The sequence below is a fragment of the Saccostrea echinata genome, unplaced genomic scaffold, assembly GCF_033153115.1.
Source record: "Saccostrea echinata isolate AGI-Se365-2 ecotype Australia unplaced genomic scaffold, CSIRO_AGI_Sech_v1 ptg000001l, whole genome shotgun sequence".
NCBI classification, from domain to species: domain Eukaryota; kingdom Metazoa; phylum Mollusca; class Bivalvia; order Ostreida; family Ostreidae; genus Saccostrea; species Saccostrea echinata.
The window spans coordinates 52274812-52295355 of NW_026889750.1; the positions used below are offsets into that span (position 1 = coordinate 52274812).

The 20544-nt window shown below is 32.1% G+C and overlaps 1 protein-coding gene and 1 long non-coding RNA gene across 2 annotated transcripts in view; both read right to left on the reverse strand.

The window, feature by feature from the left end:
• Nucleotides 1–2253: 2253 nt before the first annotated feature.
• The window catches only part of LOC133194406 (uncharacterized), a 114057-nt gene continuing 95766 nt past the window's right edge, over nucleotides 2254–20544 (reverse strand). The window contains exon 11 of the transcript XR_009722080.1: nucleotides 2254–2263. The gene's annotated coding sequence lies outside the window, so the exon portion shown is untranslated. The remainder of the gene's footprint in view (nucleotides 2264–20544) is intronic.
• On the reverse strand, nucleotides 8034–8508 carry LOC133180738 (uncharacterized). Its single transcript, XR_009720368.1, has 3 exons — nucleotides 8366–8508; nucleotides 8162–8272; nucleotides 8034–8075 (listed from the first exon to the last, which is right to left on the reverse strand). It is a non-coding gene; the product is annotated as an uncharacterized LOC133180738 (long non-coding RNA).

The window sequence follows — 20544 nt, forward strand, 5'->3', positions numbered from 1 at the left end:
TTAATAATGCATTCAACGATATAATTAAGATTCTTTTTTATTTGTTTTCTTGCTTTTAATTTCTTTTCGTGTCTTACATACTTCGCATGAAAGATAAGAAAACAATTGTTTCTCACCAATGTGCGATGAATTTCATCCCTTGCGTAATAAAATATGCCCCACTCTTCGGGTGAAAGGTAGATTCATAGGTTAAAATATTTATACGTATACACGTTGTATATAAAAAGTAATGCAATGATCGATCTCATAAATTCTGTTAAGAACAGGACAAAATCACGTACCCCTGGAAACACTATAGATGTGATCAAGTGCCTCGGACGAATATGCATCCCTTGTCAACCTGTTTCACCGCAGTGATTAGGTCCACGGAGTAATCCGTTGTCTAAATGGATATAAAAAAGCACTGACATAACAAATGGTATAAAAATATCAGCGTACACTCAATCCAAGGATAGATTATTATTTTGCAAGCAAGCTTAATTGATAAAACGTCTTTGATATACCAAACTTTTTCTTTTTATCGGCAAAATTTGAATAAATTCTACTTCATAAGAATATAAAAGCCATCGTGTAATAAAGAAGTACAATTTCTAACGATCGGAATTCCATCAGCATTGGTAAAAAAAAATGTGGCACAACACCTGAAAATGATGCCGTCTCAAAAAAAGTAAAAATTCCCGAATTGAACTAAAATCTTTTTTTTTGGGGGGGGGGGGGGGTCAGATGTTTTGAATTGAAAATTTTGTTTCTTTTCAGTTGTCGATGGCAAAGCTAAATCAGTGACTTGTCAATGAAGCTGAGGCTTCCAGATAATCCTGGATAATGGAAGACTTAAATGATCGCGTATATACCATTCTTAATTCATTGTTTTTGTATATAACTATATTTGAATTGATTTGTAATTCATACTTTTTTTTATTTCTGTCCATACTTGTAGTTTGATAAAAACATTAAAAGATTACAACAAAATATTGCAAAAATACATGATAAAAAATGAAATTTGCTTAACAATGTTGAAAGATGACTAATATAGGATTTTTTAATATATACTTCGCTGACTGATAATCCCAGCTTTGCTTTATTGGTCTGCTCTAGAGTAAATATCTTTATAGCCGATGAAGGGGATTTTGCTCTCTTATAAATTAATTTTATATTTGTAACTTTAAGATTTTTATGAAGTACCAAGATATTTTAGTTTCATTTTGTTGGCGATGTTTAGTCATTTATATCCAGTGTCTAGGGATTGCTTAAAATAATCCATTATATTTCACAAAATTTGTGTTAAAATTCATTATAACCATTTTCTGTCATTAAATCATTAATGAAAAAAATTGATTATCCATGTTCTGTTTATTGACATTTTTTTTTCGAATTAAATATCACTATTAAGCCATAGTGGTTGACCTAGAATTTCAAGGCGGTGATTGGGAATTTCAGCAACATTTCCCAAAGCAATTGATACGATTTTCCAAATTGAATTGTTTTTTTAAGGTTCATCGATACTCTGATAAGAGAGATAACTCTTAATGACATATATATCTATTATTCTTTCACAAATTTGTCAAGTTGAAGTGTCTTTTTTGTCCAATTTTGCCCCGCAAGCTATGCTAGTTTGTATTTTACTTGACAATTTCATTTCTTTCGGAAAATCATAAGAGTTAAAGAAACATTTTATATGAGTGAGCAGAGGGTTTATGAACCTTAATGCTTTTTAAACCTTAGTATGTACATGTATAAGGTGAAGATAACGAACAGTAATCAATTGCATGAATCCAGTCAACAAAACTAATCATGAACAGGGCAATGACACCGAGCCCTGGAAACACCACAGGTGGGATCAGGTGCCTAATTGGAGTAAACATCCCCTGACTTCCCTATATATATTATCTAAAATACAGAATATTTTTATTTCCTATATCTTTATTTCTTTGTATTAATCTTTGATACATTCAAAAAGAAAAGTGAAGTGAAAATGAGCTTTAAAACATCTTCAATTGCAGCAAGAGGGAATTCAGGGTCAAAGGAAAGTTTTGGAAAACACTTCATACATTTTCTGCGAAAGAAAGTAATTTGGTTTCAAGGAGATTTGACAGTGGATGAAATGTAATAAAAGGTAATAAAATGCAATGGTATTTTGTTACCCCCTCCCCCCACCCCCCCCACCCCCACCCCCGCCCCCCAACAAAAAAAAAACAACAACAAAACACACAAAAAAACCCTGAAAAAAACACAAAAAAGAAAGAAAGAAAGAAAATAAAATCTTCTTGAAAGAAATATGAAAGATCATACATGTAACTAGAATATCCAATTGCATTACATTAACGATTACATTAACGTGATGTTTGTCAACATACAACTTATATAAAATTACAAGATTCTAAGTAAATGTTTATGTTAATATGTGACTTAAACATTTACGAGGGTTGTTCGGAAAGTTCGTGGACTATGCCAATCTTCGTTATACTATCTTCAAGAAATTTAAATTGAGCACATTATCATATGTAAAAATATTTCTAATGTTTAATGTGAAGTTACATTCTATGTGATTTAATAGAATTCATGTTATTTAATTTTAAAATCAACACGTTTTGTAACCACGGAGCAAACTCAACAACACTGTAACGTCAAAACATACCGACACGAGGTTCTCAAAAATACTATCCCTTTACATTTCACACAGTATTGCCCAATACCATTGCACTCATTAAAAACGTTTCTCTATCACTTGAAATCTATTTTGCTTACAATTTTTCAAGTAGCATCATTTTGTTTGTCAATGTTATATTTTTTTCACTGCATAAGTGTGCTCTCACAAAGTCAGCATCTGTGAAGCCCCGAGCTCTTAGCATGATGTTACTAACTTCAATGTTTTGATAAGAATTTTACAGATAATCCGTTTTCTCACAAAACAATTGTCTAAGCAGAGTAGTCTATCATTCAAATACCGCTTGTACCATGTTCACACACATGCATAGTTCGCTTTTGATATAATTCTACTTCCTCCGGCATTTTCAGAGTTTTTTTTCTGGAGTTTTCAGAGTACACACAAAATTGTATGGTTAACTGCAGCTCCGTGACGTTCTACGACGTCATCTTTTTTGCCTTTTTTCAATGAGGACTACATATCTTCTGAAACTGATTTCTTTTCATCACAGCAAAATTTTAAGTCATAATTTTGAATCAGAAACGATGAAACAATTCTTAAATTGAACGTGTAGATTTTTTTCCGTTTTTTGTACCATTTTATAGAAGATGTGACTTCAGGCATTATTTAGTGTCTTGATTGTAAAGTGCAAAATTTTGAAGTGTTCCGTGATCCGATCTGCGCATTTTTAAGTCTAAATAAGTTTGAAATAAAACACGATATTTTAATTTTTATTATACACATCGTTTGAATTTACTGTTGAAATTTTTCTTCCAAATTTGGATAAAATATGACGTTAAGTAAAAAAGTTATGACGGTAATCCACGAACTTTCCGAACAACCCTCATACTATGTGACTTCAAAATAAAATCATGTAGAAATGCACTATTCAATGATCTCTATGTACTCAGACACAGTGGATAGTTCATTGTAATGGTTTTCTGGTGGATTATCAACTTGCTCTGGAGTTAGAGTGGTATAAGCTGAATTCGGGCGACCAACAGTGGATAGTTCTTTATAATGGTTTTCTGGTAGATTATCAACCTGCTCTGGAGTTAGAGTGGTATAAGCTGAATTCGGGCGACCAACAGTGGCTAGTTCATTGTAATGGTTTTCTGGTGGATTATCAACCTGCTCTGGAGTTAGAGCGGTGTAAGCTGAATTCGGACGACCAGTTGTTATAACAGGTTCTGAGTTCCTTTTCAGGCTGCCCTTATGTTAATCATGATTGTTCATTCTGTACAACAGTAATGTTGACATGTAAATGCACGGAATACTTTCATTTTAGTGTGATTCACATGTATTTATTTTTTCGACTATTTTAATTTTATAAAATTCATGAATTGAAGAATTCTCATTTTTTAAAAAGTATTTCTTACTTTTCTGAAAAATATGTCCCCAAAAAACCCGACCACAAGAAAATACCGAGTTTTTTAGTAAAGCATGCTAATAATTTGAGCTGACAAAATGTTAAATTACGATGAAAACTGAACAATTTTGACAGAGGTTTATTCTAATATACGTTTGGAAGAAAATCAACATCAATTTCCGAATAATTGAGCAACATTAAATAAGACCTTAAGCCAAATTATTTACATTTGAAAAATGAATGCATGTATACATAGCAACGTGGTACCTTTTACCTAGTGATGACGAAGGTACCGATGCCAGTCAATGTGACCAATATCCCTGAAATAACCAATCCAATCAGCAGTCCTATATATTGAACTAAAACAGAATATATAATATTTAATTTTTATAGTTTATTTTAGTATCAATAATATGTTTTTGATGATCTGCAATAATTTTTTTCAAACCTGTATTCATAAAAAAACATCGATCATTGTTTCGATTACCTTCAAATCAGACAAAATTTTTGAAATTAACTTTTTATAATGAATTGAAAATTTATGCTAATAATTTTTACAATAGGTGCTTTAGCAATCGACACTGTATTGTTTTTTGTTATCTTCATATTTCATTTTGATACTATTATAGCAAATTCCTCATCAATAATTTGTGTAGATCCACTCTTGAAAGGATTTTTTCTGTTTTCTTTCTCATGTAAAAACTTAATTCCCTATTAGTCTCATCCTATCCCAGGGTTCTTGGTAAGAATAAACCTGAATCTGAACAGCTTGAGGACGCTTGCATTTGTATTTCTGCTGTTCTTGGGAAGACAAGTCAAGATTTTCCCCAAGTATTCCCCTGTCAAACTTTAATTTGGTATTGTGGCTCTTACATACTATCATGGGGCAATATTTTTAACAAATTTGAATCTGCACTAAATGAAAATACATGATATTTTTTATCACTTATTATGATTCTGCTGTTTTTGAGAAGAATAGTTTTCATTATTTTCCTATATATTTCTTTATAAAACTGATTTCTTATTGTGACCCAACCTTACCCACTTGAGACAATTATTTGAATAAATTTGAATCTGCACTAGCTGAGAATTTGCATTTTTATATCACAAATCCTGGGCCTGATGTTCTTGAGAAGTTGAATGTTAATCTATTGTGGACCCAATTTTACCCCCAGAGAGCCATAATTTGAACAAGCTTAAAACTTTTTCAGGAAGCTGACACATAATTGTTGTCTTTACTGGATAAATGGTTTGTTACATTTGGTAAATTAAGACAGACGGCTTATTACATTATGTAGTGATTTCCCAATTTTTTTCCAAGTTAAAATATATTTCATGATATTATCTCCCAAATCTCTATTGAGAGACAGGGTCGACTATACAATATTATTTCAATATCATGATTTCCCTGTTCATATTTTTCTACTGTAAAATCATATATTTTAGTGGGATCAAATTTTCGTGGTTTGAGGAAATATATGGGTTCGTGGGGATTTGATTTAGTGGATAAAATATTGCTGAGAAGTTATTCATATGAAATTTTACATTTCGTGTTGGACATGAATTCATGGGTCTCTTTCTAATTCGAAACAACAAAAATTAAACCCCCGCGAAAATAAGCGATTTCACAGTATTTATATTTTCATAGCCATCTACTTAGATACTAATGAAATCTGATTTTGTCACATATCCTATATCTTTATGTACCAAATAATCATAATTAATCAAATTTTATCAAAGATAGATGAATCAGTGGTATGTCTTATTTACACACTGAATTGTCGACGGATTTTCCCGTTATTTCTTGATCATGACAAGGAGCACACGGCGGGTGTGACCGGTCGACAGGGGATGCTTACTCCTCCATGGCACCTGATCCCACCTCTGATGTTTTGGAGGTCACACCCGCCGTGCTCATTGTCATGATTGGGAAATAACTGAAAAAATCCGTCCGCAATTCAGTGTGTAAATAATTGCCTAACAATTAGTATGAAAAACGTCAGTCAGCATTTGACTCAATGATAAATTGTATTTGCTGACAAGTATTGTATCGACCATAGAACTTATGAAATGGCGACTTTAAAAGAGACTGCTGATATTCTTGTTTCATCAACTTGTTTATCAATAACTTACCACTTTTTAGAAATTGTTCATACGTAGAGCATGCTCTTGCGAATCGAATCAACTGAGAGATATAAACCCCGTATGCAGGTGATGAAGATTTATGCTGCATAAGTAAGGAAAGCTGACGACTGAAAAGTTAAAGTCATCACGTTTTGCATAAAGCTTGGTTGTTAGATTACCATTAACGTCTTTTCTAGTAAATTATCCAAATATGAAACAGATGTGTCAGACTTTGTGATATCTTTTATTTCAAGCTCACCGGGATGTATCGTATCGACATAAGAATGGACATAACCATTGTTAATTGACAATACGTCGTCGATATATCTTAATGTCGAGTTGTTAAATTTGCCTTTCAACAGACATATTTCATTAAAAATGAATTCGTAAAAATTGCTTGAAAGCCTGCGAAAATGCAATACGATCAAGTCTTCAGAGGAGGTCTATGGTGCACGGGGTAACTGCAATAGGGGTCATAGGTCATAGTCGTGGGATTAAATTTCAAAATGTTTTGAGTTGTTGATCGAACTTCATAATATTGGAATTCAAAATGATGTAGTGGAAAATAAAATATTAACAGAATTCAGCTATTCTTTTTACAGAAATGTTGAAATACCCTAAAGAGGAATACCACAAAAAAAATATTTAATGGGTCTTTAAAATATCTCTTCAAAATATAATTTCATCTTTGAAAGATCAATATAAGCTGTTATATCATTGTATTAATTTAAAAAAAAAACAAACAAACATTTTTTGGGGGTATTTTTTTTCAGACAGAGATGAAAATTTGCTGCTAGTTAATGTTTGTTATAAATGTCTAATGATTATATGTCAAGAAGGATCAGATAAACATTCTTAGTATCAATATCAAAAGAAAAAAATATTTATAAAAATGAAAGACTATTTGTTAACGTTTATGAAAATCTATGGATAAAATACTTCAGATACTTGTCCCTGATAGAAAAGAAATTAAGACAATTGTACTTTAAAAAGAAATTGAAATGCACTTTTTTAAGGAAATTTGCAAATTTTAAATTTGGACAAATATCGATTAAAAAAAACTTATCCTCATCAAAAGCATTCAAAAATCCCCACTACATTACTGCGTATCTGATGCAGTTGCACTGAAAAATAGTTCAATTACTTTGTAAACTAAGTTACAGCCAAGCGACTTAGTATCCTTGTGAAATTATTATAATTCTGGTCGGGATCAGATGAATTTCATCGGGATTGGTCCCAATTTCAAGTTAAACAATAATTTTTAAATTCTGCAATTTCATTTAAATTTCCTTATAAAATACGATTGTTTTATATTTTCCCTTATAAGTTTCAATTTCTCTATGAAATACGATTGTCTTATATTTTCCCCTATACTTTACAATTTCCCTATAAAATACGATTGTCTAATATTTTCCTCTATAAGTTACAATTCTTTGTTATTGTGATGATTTTACCCAAAGATTTAAAAATTTTAACAAGAATGAAAAAGGGGTAAAGAGTAAAAAGGGTAAAGATAACGAACAGTGATCAATCTCATAAAAATCCACAAACGATACAAATCTGTGAACAGGATCTAAAATGCAGATCCCCGAAATTCCAGAGGTAGGATCAGGTGCCTATGAGGAGTAAGTATGCCCTGTTGACTGGTCTCACCCGGGCCTAATAATTGGTATGAAAGACATCAGCCAAAATACGACCCAATGATAGATTAAATGTAACTTAATTTCTTTAAAAGCATTTGGCAACTATTGTAATTCAAAGATTTACACCATTATGTTTTCGGGTCATAGTAGTAAATACTTTCAATATAAAAAATCTTGTGTGAGCGGTCGCATGCCGAAGCAAATATCTAAGGATAAAACCATATTCCACTTGATATTCCCCCTTATTACGTACCATCATTCAAATCTTTTGTTTCGAATTTTTCCTCAATTGTTCCTAAAAGAGAAAAAAAATATTTTCACCACACTACAGGAGAAATTTATTTCTTACTTCTTTTATCTTTCATTTAAAAAAAAATGTACCCTTTATGCAGAGCGATGGCAATTCTGTATCACAGAGAACCTCCTGTAAGGGAATTTCACTTCTTGGTATTCTTACAGCAAGACATCCAAACAACGGCAAATCTATTGAACCTAGTATTAAAAAAACATAAACAGAATTTTTGTACATAAACCATCGATCTATCTCCTAAGAATCAAACTTAGAGTAGTTTCTAAGTACTTTACCATAAGCCCATTGTCTTATGCTTTTTCTTGCAATTCCAGTCCACCAAGGTCCTCCTACAGCAAGATTCCGATATAGCGCAGAAATGCTTGCTTGAACCCCATCAGGGCAACTATTTACGGCCAAGAACCAAGAGGAATTATACTGACCAACTCCAGATTGACCTATTTATACATGTATATGCTTTAATCAAATTTGATATTGGGGATTGATTTCATCCTTAATTATTTTACATGCATACCAAGTATTGGTAAGAACCATTAAGGGAATTCTAAACAGTGCACATTAAAGTGTTCTAATTGTAGTGTAGTTTTATGCAGTTAGAATGATCTTCTAGAGATGTAAGTTAGAATAAAGGGGATTCTACTGTTAATGACAATTTTAAATGGATTAAAGTACTAGTTACATATCATTAGACACAGATAAAGTAATTAAATAAATTTTTTCATGTTTTTTTCTGGTCGTTCTAATGACCTTGTTAGCAGGTACAATTTAACATTGGGTCGTATTTTGTCTGACATATTTCATAGCAATTGTTAGGCCTTTGTTTTTATTCTAAATTTAGCTACGGATCAATCCGTCTAAGTGATCAATACAAAGGGCTTAAGGTGGGTGTACCGGTCGACAGGGGATGCTTACACCTCTTAGGCACCTGTTCAAAGAGCTGGAATTTCAATTGGTTGATCCGTTTTTATGCCATGTTCTTGAGATCGATTATTGTTTGTTATCTTCATTATTTCATATTCCCAGTGTAGGTAAACAATATTGATTTCTCTTCACTATCTTTGGTTGTCTTTGAACATTTTTCCTGGGGAAATATGGCATGTGCCCTATGCTGAAATTGAATAGATAAACTGATAATATGTACTCTTTTATATGGCATACTATGAAACCTGGCCTGACCTCCTTGGCCTGGCCTAGCCTCTAATTTGGTTCCAAATCAAATTTTTGTCTGGCCTCAAAAGTTGGCCTGGCCTCGATTTGGCCTCCGTAAAAAATTTTGGCCTCTATATTAGCCTCACACAAAAATGATTTTCTTTTTCATATTTTGATTGGTTTCATTGATTTTTTCAATTGCTTTCAGTTTTCTAGTTAAAGCAGATGAAAAATATAGTCATGTTGATTTGTAAATGTGCACATTTAATAATCTTGTACTACCACCAAACTGATTTATTTTATTGATTATACATCAATCAATTTACATATATTACTTTTCATAATGGCACACTACTGGTACAATTGATTAATTACAAAAACGTCTCAACGTTTATTTTGTATTTTCCAAATTGTGCACATTGAAAACAAACTCTAGTAATAATTCATATCAAATGTCATAATAAATAGCTTAAAAAAATCCCACTTGTTAAGAGATGATTCTTCACCCTTCACACACTGCACTGTAGAGTGTTGTCTTACTGTTATGTCTCCATTCTCTTGGAATTGATATACGAAGTACAAACATCTAGGAATTTTTAATTAAGAAATGAATTTAATAGCTACCCGTTTTATACGGTATAAAATGGGTTGGGGCAGTTTGCGCTTTATAAAAAAGCGTAAACCGTTCCAACCCAGTTTATACCGTATAAATTGGGTAGCTATTAAATTCATTTCTTATAATTTAATTTTCATTCATTTGGTGTAAAAAAAAAAAAAAAAAAAGGATGATTGTCTTTAAGAAATAATTTCAATTTGTACAAAATTTGAATGTAACGTCAGGCGGATCGATACGTTTTTGAAGCAAGCAATGTGACGTAGTCAACCCATTTTATTCGATATAAAGGAAATTTTTTATCCAATCAAATACAGCGTTACAACCAGAATTAAATTATATAGTAATACACTACCATAAAGTTAACCAGATATCAAAAATGTTTATATTAATTTCACTCATTTGACTACTCTTTTTAAATCATTGATTAATCTCAAAATGAGATCGAATTTAAAACTTTCAAAAAAAAAAAAAAAAAAAAAAAAAAAAAAAAGAAAGAAAAGTTAATCAATGATACGACATACATGTGCATTGTCAGTTAAGCCACACATGTTTTGTAAATAACTTGCTGCTTCAACTTTCTTTTCCCAAAATTATCAAAACAAAAAGTGATTTTGATACAGTTTAATAACATTGATGTTATGAGACTATTAGGACCCTATAGTATTTGGCCAATCACTTGCATATCACAGTGTTGACAGTATTTCTATCATTTTAAATAAAAAGGTCCATGTCATAAAAAAGTTATTTTTTTTATTAGTTTGAACATAATTTATTGTATAAGTAGTATACAAATGGTTTGAACACAAGTTCTAACAACTTACGAGGTTCTCACTAGATACATGTATGGCTAAAATGTCAATATCTATAGAAAAAAACTTTGATATACAACTATGTTTGTTTTGAATATTCATCTTTTACATGATAAATATATAACTAACTAGAGTTTTAGTGATATGCTGTAATAATTAATTGAATCTATCAGATTCTCTTATAAATTTTTGTACAGATTGAAAAATATATTTATTGATTTCAACATCTTGTGATTAATCTCCCCACAGAAGTAGTTGACAATCAATAATCTTTAATTTAATATTTGGTTTAGTAAGATATTAAAAACTTTTTAAAAAGTTCCTCCCTAGCATGTTGATACTTATTACAAAGAAGAAATGATATGGGTCTTCTGGTGTACACTTTTCAAGTAGCTGTCTAATAAAAGTTATGTACATTTTAGATAGTGTGTTTCTACCAAAGTTGAAGAATTTACCATGGTGTCAATTCCATAGATATAAATGTCGGATGACCGATAATTTTGATACAATCTTCAAAAAAGATGATCAGAACTTATTCCTCACTTTTGCTTGCTTCAATTCAATGATGTTAACAAGTTTCATGCTAAAAATAAAGGACGCGTGACCTTGACATTCTTGATATTGACGATAAAAATGTACGCGATAGATACAGCATTTGTTTTACCAGCACTTACATTTTGCAGTTCTTTTCTTGCTTTACGGTGCAGTCGAGTTTTCAAAACTTTGCTATATTCATGTCTCACATAAAGTTTTTGTTTTGTGATACAATTATCTTGAAAGAAACACATGATTTTGACTCATTATGTAACTTTAATGCTTGTACTATAGTTTATGAGTACTCGTGTATTCAAATCTACATCGCTGTCATTGTACTTTGGGGAGATAATAATTAGATCTTAATGTAAAAAATAATGCTTTTGTTTTGGATGGTTTGAATTTCATAAGCCATTTGGATGACCACTTATCGAGTATTTCTAAATTGTGATTCAAAATATATTCAATATTAGCAACATTATATGAAGAACTTTGCAACGAGTTATCATCTGCAAACAATCTACACAATGAAATCATGTTTCTGACATATCATTAACATAAATCAACAAAAGTAAAGGACGAAGAACTGAACCTTGTGGTACACCAGCATTAATGATTCTACTAGTCGAAAAAATATCTTTATACATAACTTTCTGCCTTCTATTACATAAGTAACTCTCAAGCCAAGTAAGTATTTAACCACATAAACCGTATGTCTTTAAATTTAAAAGAAAACCTTTATGCCACAATCTGTCGAACGCTTTGGACAAATCACAAAATGCCATGCAACAAAATTTGCTTTCATCAATATTCTTAAGTACAAACCAGTAACACTTTAAATAACAAAGATAAATTCTTTTTAGTTCTTAGGTTATTATTACCTATCTGCACTCATTTCTTCGTTGTCTTGACACTTTAAATTTATTCTTCTACACTTTTTAATGTGTAGATTTCATCAATTCTGTCTTGGAAATTAAATAAAATTAAAGTCACATTAACTTAATCATTGTGGTTTTGTGGTATTTTTGCATTAAAAGTAAAAAAAAATATATGTTCTGTGATAGAGTTTTCAAAATTGAAATGAAATACGTGGAGATAACGAACAGTATTCAAGCTCAAAAGTCCATTAAACAATACAAAATAGGAGCAAAACAAACACGGATCTCCAAATATCAGAGGTGGGATCAGGTGCCATAGAGGAGTGAGCATCCCCTGCCGACCGGTCACATCTGCCGTGTGCTCCTTGTCATAATTAGGGAGTAACAGAAAAATCCGTCGACAATTCAATGTGTAAATAATGGCCTAACAATTAGTATGAAAAACGTCAGTCAGCATTTGACTAAATGATAAATTGTATTTGCTGATAAGGTCATTGTATCAAAAATAAAACTTACGAAATGATGACTTTGAATGAGACTGCTGATATTCTTTTTTCATCAACTTGTTTGTCAATAATTAACCTCGTTTTAGAAATTATACATAAGTAGAGCATGCTCTTGCGTATCGAATCAACTGAGAGATATAAACCCCGTATGCAGGTGTTGAAAGTATATTGCTGCATAAGTAAGGGAAGTTGACGATTGAAAAGTTAAAGTCATCACGTTTTTCATAAAGCTTGGTTGTTAGATTATCATTAACGTCTTTTTCAAGTAAAATATCCAAATATGAAACAGATGTGTCAGACTCTGTGGTATCTTTTATCTCAAGCTTATCGGGATATATCGTATCGATATAAGAATGGAAATAAGCATTGTTAATTGACAATACATCGTCGATATATCTAAATGTCGAGTTGAAGGCCACAGCAAGTGTTTTCTTCTTTTCACGTATAAGATATTGGACAAATTCTGCTTCATATGAATACAAAAAAGGTCTGCTAATAACGGGACGCAATTGGTATCCATGGGAATTCCAATTCATTGTTGGAAGACCTGGTCTCCAAAAACCACATAGATATTGTCAATCAGAAACTCAAGCATCTTTTTAATGTCAACTTCAGAGTACTTGTGTGTACAATCAGAATGTTTTTTAACAAAATAACTTTGCAAATGACCATTGACAAGGTAAGTAAATTTACGAGTTCCATTTTTATTGAAAAAGCAGCTGTCAATTATATCAAAAAAGCCTGGACATTAATTTAGCGTGGGGAATGGTTATGTATAAAGTTGAAAAGTCGTAAGTTTTTAAGCTGTTGATTTTGGTAAAATCTTGTGATTTCAAATTTTCCAAAAGTTCCTTGGAATTTTTAAGTATCCACATCTGATTTACACCACTTCTCGAATATATTGTTGCACAGTACTCTCGAAGTTTCTCCTTCACTACTGTTAATATTTTCAAGTAGACTAACTAAAAGTTTCAAAGGAACAGAATAAAGTTTGGTGCGAATGTGATGAAGACCTTACTGTTGATTTACATAAGGTAGTTATGAATCAAAAGAGACATCGTGTATTAAAGGTTGATTGTAAGACTGATGCCCATTACTTCGTTCATGTCTCTGTGTATGGTTAAAAAGTCCCATCACATTTACATTGTTACACTGTGGACTGGAAAGATTCCCAACACTATCAACATTGTCATTACATCCATATGGTAAGGCAGTGCCTATTTTTCTAATCCAATATTCTTCTCGTCTACGGAAAGATGTACTCAATGATCGGATATTTGTTTGGTGTTAAATCTTTTCTAAAATTCTAACTTTCATCGATAAAATAGAATGATCAGGTGAATTATTTAAAGTGTTTATACAGAAGCTGCTAGCCCCCATTGTTAATTTGAAATTTAGGTCCTGATATTCTTTTATTAAGAGAACCCTTGGTTTCACCAACATAAATAAGTCCACAAAGATTACATTCTACTCCGTAGACAGCATTAGAAGATTTGCAGTTCAGATTTTCCCAATATGGTATAGAAGCTCTGTCCAGTAAAATTACTAGTAAAAGAAGTTTTAGAAAGCAAAACGTCAAAGGTTTTGCAGTTTTTCACAGAACATTAGGAAATGGAAGATATGGGATCTGAAAATGAATCATCAAATATATCTGTAATAGAATTTTTGGTAAGAACTAGTGGTTTTATACAATAACTGGGAATTTGAAGACTGCACATATGACATATGTTTAATATCCCCGAGGATTATTCGAGGGCCACCGATTGAACTCTTTGAATTTGTACGTGTCCCTTATAGACTCAAAAGAGTGATGCCTTTTTATACTAGCCGATGTGTCTGCCAGTATCAATTCGTTATACTGTGTACTCATGAATGAATAGGTAACGAAGGACAAGTATCCTCGGGGACAGACTGTCCACCAGTAGATATACATGTTCGATGGTTAAAATGAGAAATATAGAGATAACAAACAGTATTCAAAGTCAAAAGTCCATTTAAACAATACAAATTAGGAGCAGAGCAAACATGGACCTCTAAAACATCAGAGATGGGATCAGGTGCCATGGAGGAGTGAGTATCCCCTGCCGACCGGTCACACACATACTTAACAATAGTAAACTCTAGGTAACTATAGTAAACTTTTGCTAGGGGAGTAGCAGAGACCAAAGTCGTCGATTCTTGAATCCTCTTCGGGACCTGGAGACCTATCCTTTAGATGAGTCCATTTAAACCCAGGTCCTGTGTTGTAGTAAATGGTAGCAAAAAATGATCCCTCACTTCTTCGTAAGCGTCGAATACAAGGTAAATTTGGAGCCTTCTACCGACAAGTTGTCGCGTCCAAATATGGGTGAAAAGTTATCAAATGAATGTGTAGCAGACAAACAAATTATAGTTATCTATAGTTTAATAAAGTACAAGTAATTAAGTTTGTAAAGTAAAGTTTACTACTTCGATACTCAACTATGATACTCAGCAACTTTACTATGTAACATTCGTATATTCAAAATTTTGATTTGCTATAAAACACATTTTTTGCCCCCGTAATCGAAGATTCGGGGGTATATAGTTTTGTCCTGTCCGTCTGTCTGTCTGTTTGTCTGCAAAAACTAATTTTACCTATAACTTTTGATTGGTTGGAGCTATGGCTTTCATATTTCACATGTGTATTCCTTGTGTCAAGACCTTCCTTTGGGTTCCAACATATTTGACCTCTTGACCCTGATCCTTGAAGTTTGACCCACTTCTGCAAAAATTTTCCCAACTTTACCCTTGGACAAAACTTTTGAAAGTTGGTGCTAGGGCTTTCATATTTCACATGTGTATTCATCTTGACAAGAACTGTCCATGGGTGTAAGCATTTTTTTTTAACCTTTTGACATTCAACTTAGTGTTTGACTCACTTAAAAAAAATTAACCTTGGCCATAACTTTTGAACAGTAATACTATTATACTAGGGCTTTCAAATTTCACAGGTATATTTCTTTTGACAAGAACTTCCTTTGGATACCAACAGTTTTAACATTTTGACCTAGACCTTAGAGTTTGACCTACTTTTGAAAAGCTTTTACTTTCGTCATAAATTTTGAACAGTTAGTGCTAAGGTTTTTCTATTTTGCACGTTTATTTCTTATGACAAAGTCATCCCCTGCGTACCATAAATTTTGACCATTTGACCTCGACCTTGGAGTTTGACCCACTTTTAGAGAACATTAATCTTGACCATAACTTTTGAATGGTTGGTGCTTGGATTTTCATATATATCAGATATATCCATTGACACAAGCCCTTTCTTTTGGTAACAACATTTTTGATCTCTTGACCTTGGAGTTTTATTTGCATTTGAAAAACTTTAACCTTCGCCATAAGCTGCCATACGGGGCATCAGTGTTTCACAAACACATCTTGTTTTGTTTTTTTTTTAAATTGGGGGCATTTGTACCTCTCAAATTCCATATCAATAATAATTATTTTGGAAATAATATTAGAAAAATCCTTTTTTATTCATCAAAACATCCCCATTTGAAAATTAGATTGATAAAATGTGACATACTTCGAAATTTTCTATAGCAAAACCTTTGATTTACTATGCTAAAACCGTTGATACTTAGATTTACTATAGAAAACCATTGCTTATTATTGTATTGCAGTATTTGAAATAAATTTAAAATTAAATAAAATAAAATTATAGGGTAATCAAGCAATACGACTAAATATATTGTGAATGTGGATATAAGTAATTACTTGTAAAGTGGAGGAAGACGAGTTTCCAGCAATGCAACTATATACATCACTGAGATGGAAGATACCAAGGAAGTCAGTGTGTAAATAATGGCCTAACAATTTGTTTAGAAAACGTCAGTCAGCATTTGACTAAATAATGGATTGTATTTGCAAACAAGGTCATTGTATCAATCATAGAATTTGCAAAAATTTTGAATTTAAACATCCTTGTATCATCAACTAATTTGTCAGTAGCTTGCCTCATTTTAGAAATTGTTCCTTCATAGAGCATGCACTTGTGTATGTACTTACAAATAGGATGGAGACTCGTTTCACAATCTAATACTTCATGATATCCTCCTGTTTCTTTTTTAGTGAAGGCCAAACAGTCACCTCTAATACTACCTAGAAAAAAGCAATATTCCTAGCAGCCAATTTTTTTTTCAAATTGAACATTGTTCATCTATTTACTCTCGAAGTTTGTCTTTAATGATTAACAATTTTTGAGAGTCAAGAATTATAAAATTACGTTAGTGTCATTTTTCATTTTTCGTAACAAACGTATAAACTGAGTTCGTGTCATGTAACTTGCGAGGTAAATTGTGATGAAATGAGTTTTTTTTTTATATCTCAGTACCAAACGTTAGGGTAATTATAATAAATAGATCATAGCAGTTCGCCGTCAAATTCCAATATGTTCTTAGCAAAAGGATAATAGACTTAATCGGTTGAAAAAAAGAATACTGTAAACCAATTATTATTCGCGTCAACTTTTATTCGCGATTCGTCAGTTAAAAAACAATCCGCAAGGATTAATTTTCACAACTGAGGAAACATTATCTACATATACAAAGCAAAATAAATGATTCGCGGCGATTAATATTCGCGATTTAAAGTATATCGCGAAACTCGCGAATATTTCTCGCTCGCGAATAAAAGTTGGTTTACAGTAAGCGATGATTTCATAACTTAATTACTCCCAAAAAACCAATTATTTTTATCGACTGTTAATTTATGTTTTGTAACCTTGGCTATGTTTTTGTCATATAACAGTAAAACTTTGAAGTACGCACAGTACGAAACAACTTTAAAATAAGAAATTTTAAAATTATTTTTATAATCCCAATAGGCCTGACGGACATACAATCTATATATAATTTTATTAGTTCGATAAAGAATATATTTTTATTAATTACAACAACAAATAATGAAATATGCGAGGGCTGTTCCAAATATAATGACACTTGGATGTTTTCATCCACATTTAAAAATCATTTATCCTTTTATTCGTTCCTGCCCTTCAAAGTACTCACCCTTGGCCTGGATACACATTTTAGACGATCAATCCACTTCTGGAAACATTTTTCATATAAATAAAGTATTTTAAAAATATACAATCAACATAATAACCATCAGAGCCCTTGACCCAGGTGCTATGAATTTCACACTTTTGGGGAAAAAACACCATTGTTTATCATACCCATACACTCAGTTCATTTACTTAATACCCAGGAGCAGAGAAGAAGATTTTTAAAGAATTAATTGGTTTTCTATATAAACTCCAAAGACCCCCTCCCTCCTAACACAAGAACCCCGACCCAGAGGCTATGAAATTCACAATTTTTCAAAGAGGCACCGATGCTCATCATAACAGTGTATTTAGTTTGTTTGCTTAGAACCAAGGAGCAAAGAAGAAGTTTCAAAGAAACAATGCATTTTCACCCTATAATCAATAGAGCCCCCCCTCCCCCGAACCCCTGATCCTGGTGCCACAAATTTCACAATTCTGGAAAAGTTGCACTTGCTCATTATAACCATGCGTTTAGTTTATCTGCTGAATAAACAGGAGCTTTAAGAAATTTTTAAAAGAAACAATGCATTTTCACTATATTATCGATAGAGCCCCCTCCTCCCTCCCATCCCCAACTGAACCCTTGACCTTAGGGCCACAAATTTCACAATTTTAAGAGTGGCACCCTTGTTCATCATAACTATGCACTTAGTTTATCTGCTAAATATCCAGGAGCGAAAGAAGATTTTCGAAGCAATGTAGCATTTCAACTATATAAACAATAGAGCCCCACCCTAATTCCAGAACCCCTGACCCAGGGGCCATGAAATTACAATTTCGAAAGAGGAACCGTGCTCATCATAACTATGCACATAGTTTGTTTGCTTAATACCCAGGAGCAGAGAAGATTTTCAAATCAGTAATGCACTTTCATTATCTGATCTATAGGCCCCTCCCTTACTCCAAAACCCTGACCCAGGGGCTATGTATTTCAAAATTTTAGAATAGACCCAGTGCTTATTACAATCATACCAACAGTTTGATTAATTTATGTCCAGGAGTAAAAAAAAGATTTAAAAAAAAACGGCAGTAATTTTGATGAATTTAGTCCCTCCCCTCAGCTCCCCCCCCCTCCCCCCCCCCCCGCGGGGACCACGAAATTCATAATTTTTGTTCCCTCTTTACCAATAGATGTTTTCTGACAAAATTGGTTGAAATTGATTCAGCGGTTTCAGAGAAGAAGCTAAAAATGTTCAAATGTCAACGCACGACGAACGACGCACGACGATGGACAAAAACAGATAGAATAGGTCACGTGAATGTTTCGGGTGACCAAAAAAAAATTGAAAAATTATTTGCCCTTACACTGTCCGTGACTTAATAGTTGAACTTATTAATACAGTAATCGCTGTTTGATGACGTGATCCTTTTTCCCCACAGCGCATTTGTGATTACGTATGAAGAACATAGAGTTTACGATGCGTATGTAGCGTATTTCATTGTAAAATCGTTTTGTTGTGTTTGCAAGTTGTAATTGGATACCATTCATACCTTGGTTGCGATAATTTAAAATGATAAATTGATCCATTTTATTTAATTAAGGATATCCAATCTTCAGTCCGGAAGGATAACTCTAATTCATAATTTAATTCAAAAAGTCTCAAAATGAAGCTTGAAATTAAAATCTTTTCATGCAACAATTTTCATTTTATACCTCTTAATGTGATTCAAGGATCTTTGAAGTTCTTCGAAAGGTCTTATAAAAAGTTGAAATTTTTGCCCCATAAAAGAATTTTTAAAATTACATACTTAAAGAAATCGAGGTTCTTTTAATCTAGCCTTAGATACCAATGTTTATCAAAGATATGAAAATAGAAGTGATTATAGTGTTTTGCAATGAAAGGACACACTTTATACAGTGTGCATTGTAAAACCATCGAAGTAAATAGATGAAACTAAAGTACCGTATATGTATAAAAATTATGCAATTTCTTCAAAAGCCTGGATACCTATGATTTTTCATCCTACAATGTATTTGTTGATCAAATCTCAATTAGAAAATGCATAGTAGGTGTTTTTTATTCGCATTTCCTGAAAATTTATTTGAGATTTACTAATTTTCCCTATATAACATGATTAACTTTAAAGATGAAGTTTGAAGAATTATCATGGGTAAAACACATTACTTTGAGAATTCAGAGACATTTTTGTGCGCATTTTCAATTACTCAATGCCTGATTTTTCAGAACCTGAGAATCGGACTACCTTAATATAGCAAAGTTTTTTGTGCATTTTTTTTTTGCACATAAATTTATATCATATTGTAGCTTTATCAAGTAAAAGGGTATAACTAAAGGTACCATATATATATATATATATATTTTTTAAATAATTTTTTCCGAGCTTTTTTTCCGATAAGAGTTTTGTTTATCATAATTTCATAAATTCCAATAATGAGAACTTTACTTTAAATACTTAATTCACAAAGGAGATGGTTGAACATAGCGTGCAGAAAGCCTATAGCTTCAGGTATTTTAAAAAATCATGTTTAATTTGTGAATTTTGTATTTAGAGTTACTTTCTCATCATTGAAGTTTATGAAATTATGATAAAAAACTTTTCCGAGGAAAATTTTCTAGGCAAAATTTATTTTTTATTAAAAAATAAAATAGTACTGGTGGGGTTCGAATCCTAAAAATAAAAATCCTGAATATCATTTTTTTTTTCGGGACTAGCACGCTAACCACTAGACTACATAAGTCCTGATGAATAGTGGCATTTAAATCATGTTTGTGATATGACCCTTGACTAAACGGACTTCAAGTATTTCTCGAAAATATGCGAATGTTATATCGTAAAAGTATATTTTTAATGTATAGTGGGTCCTTGCTCCATGTTTTTGGTAACCAAAAGATGTGTATTTTTATGCAAACTTTCAAGATGAAATATAT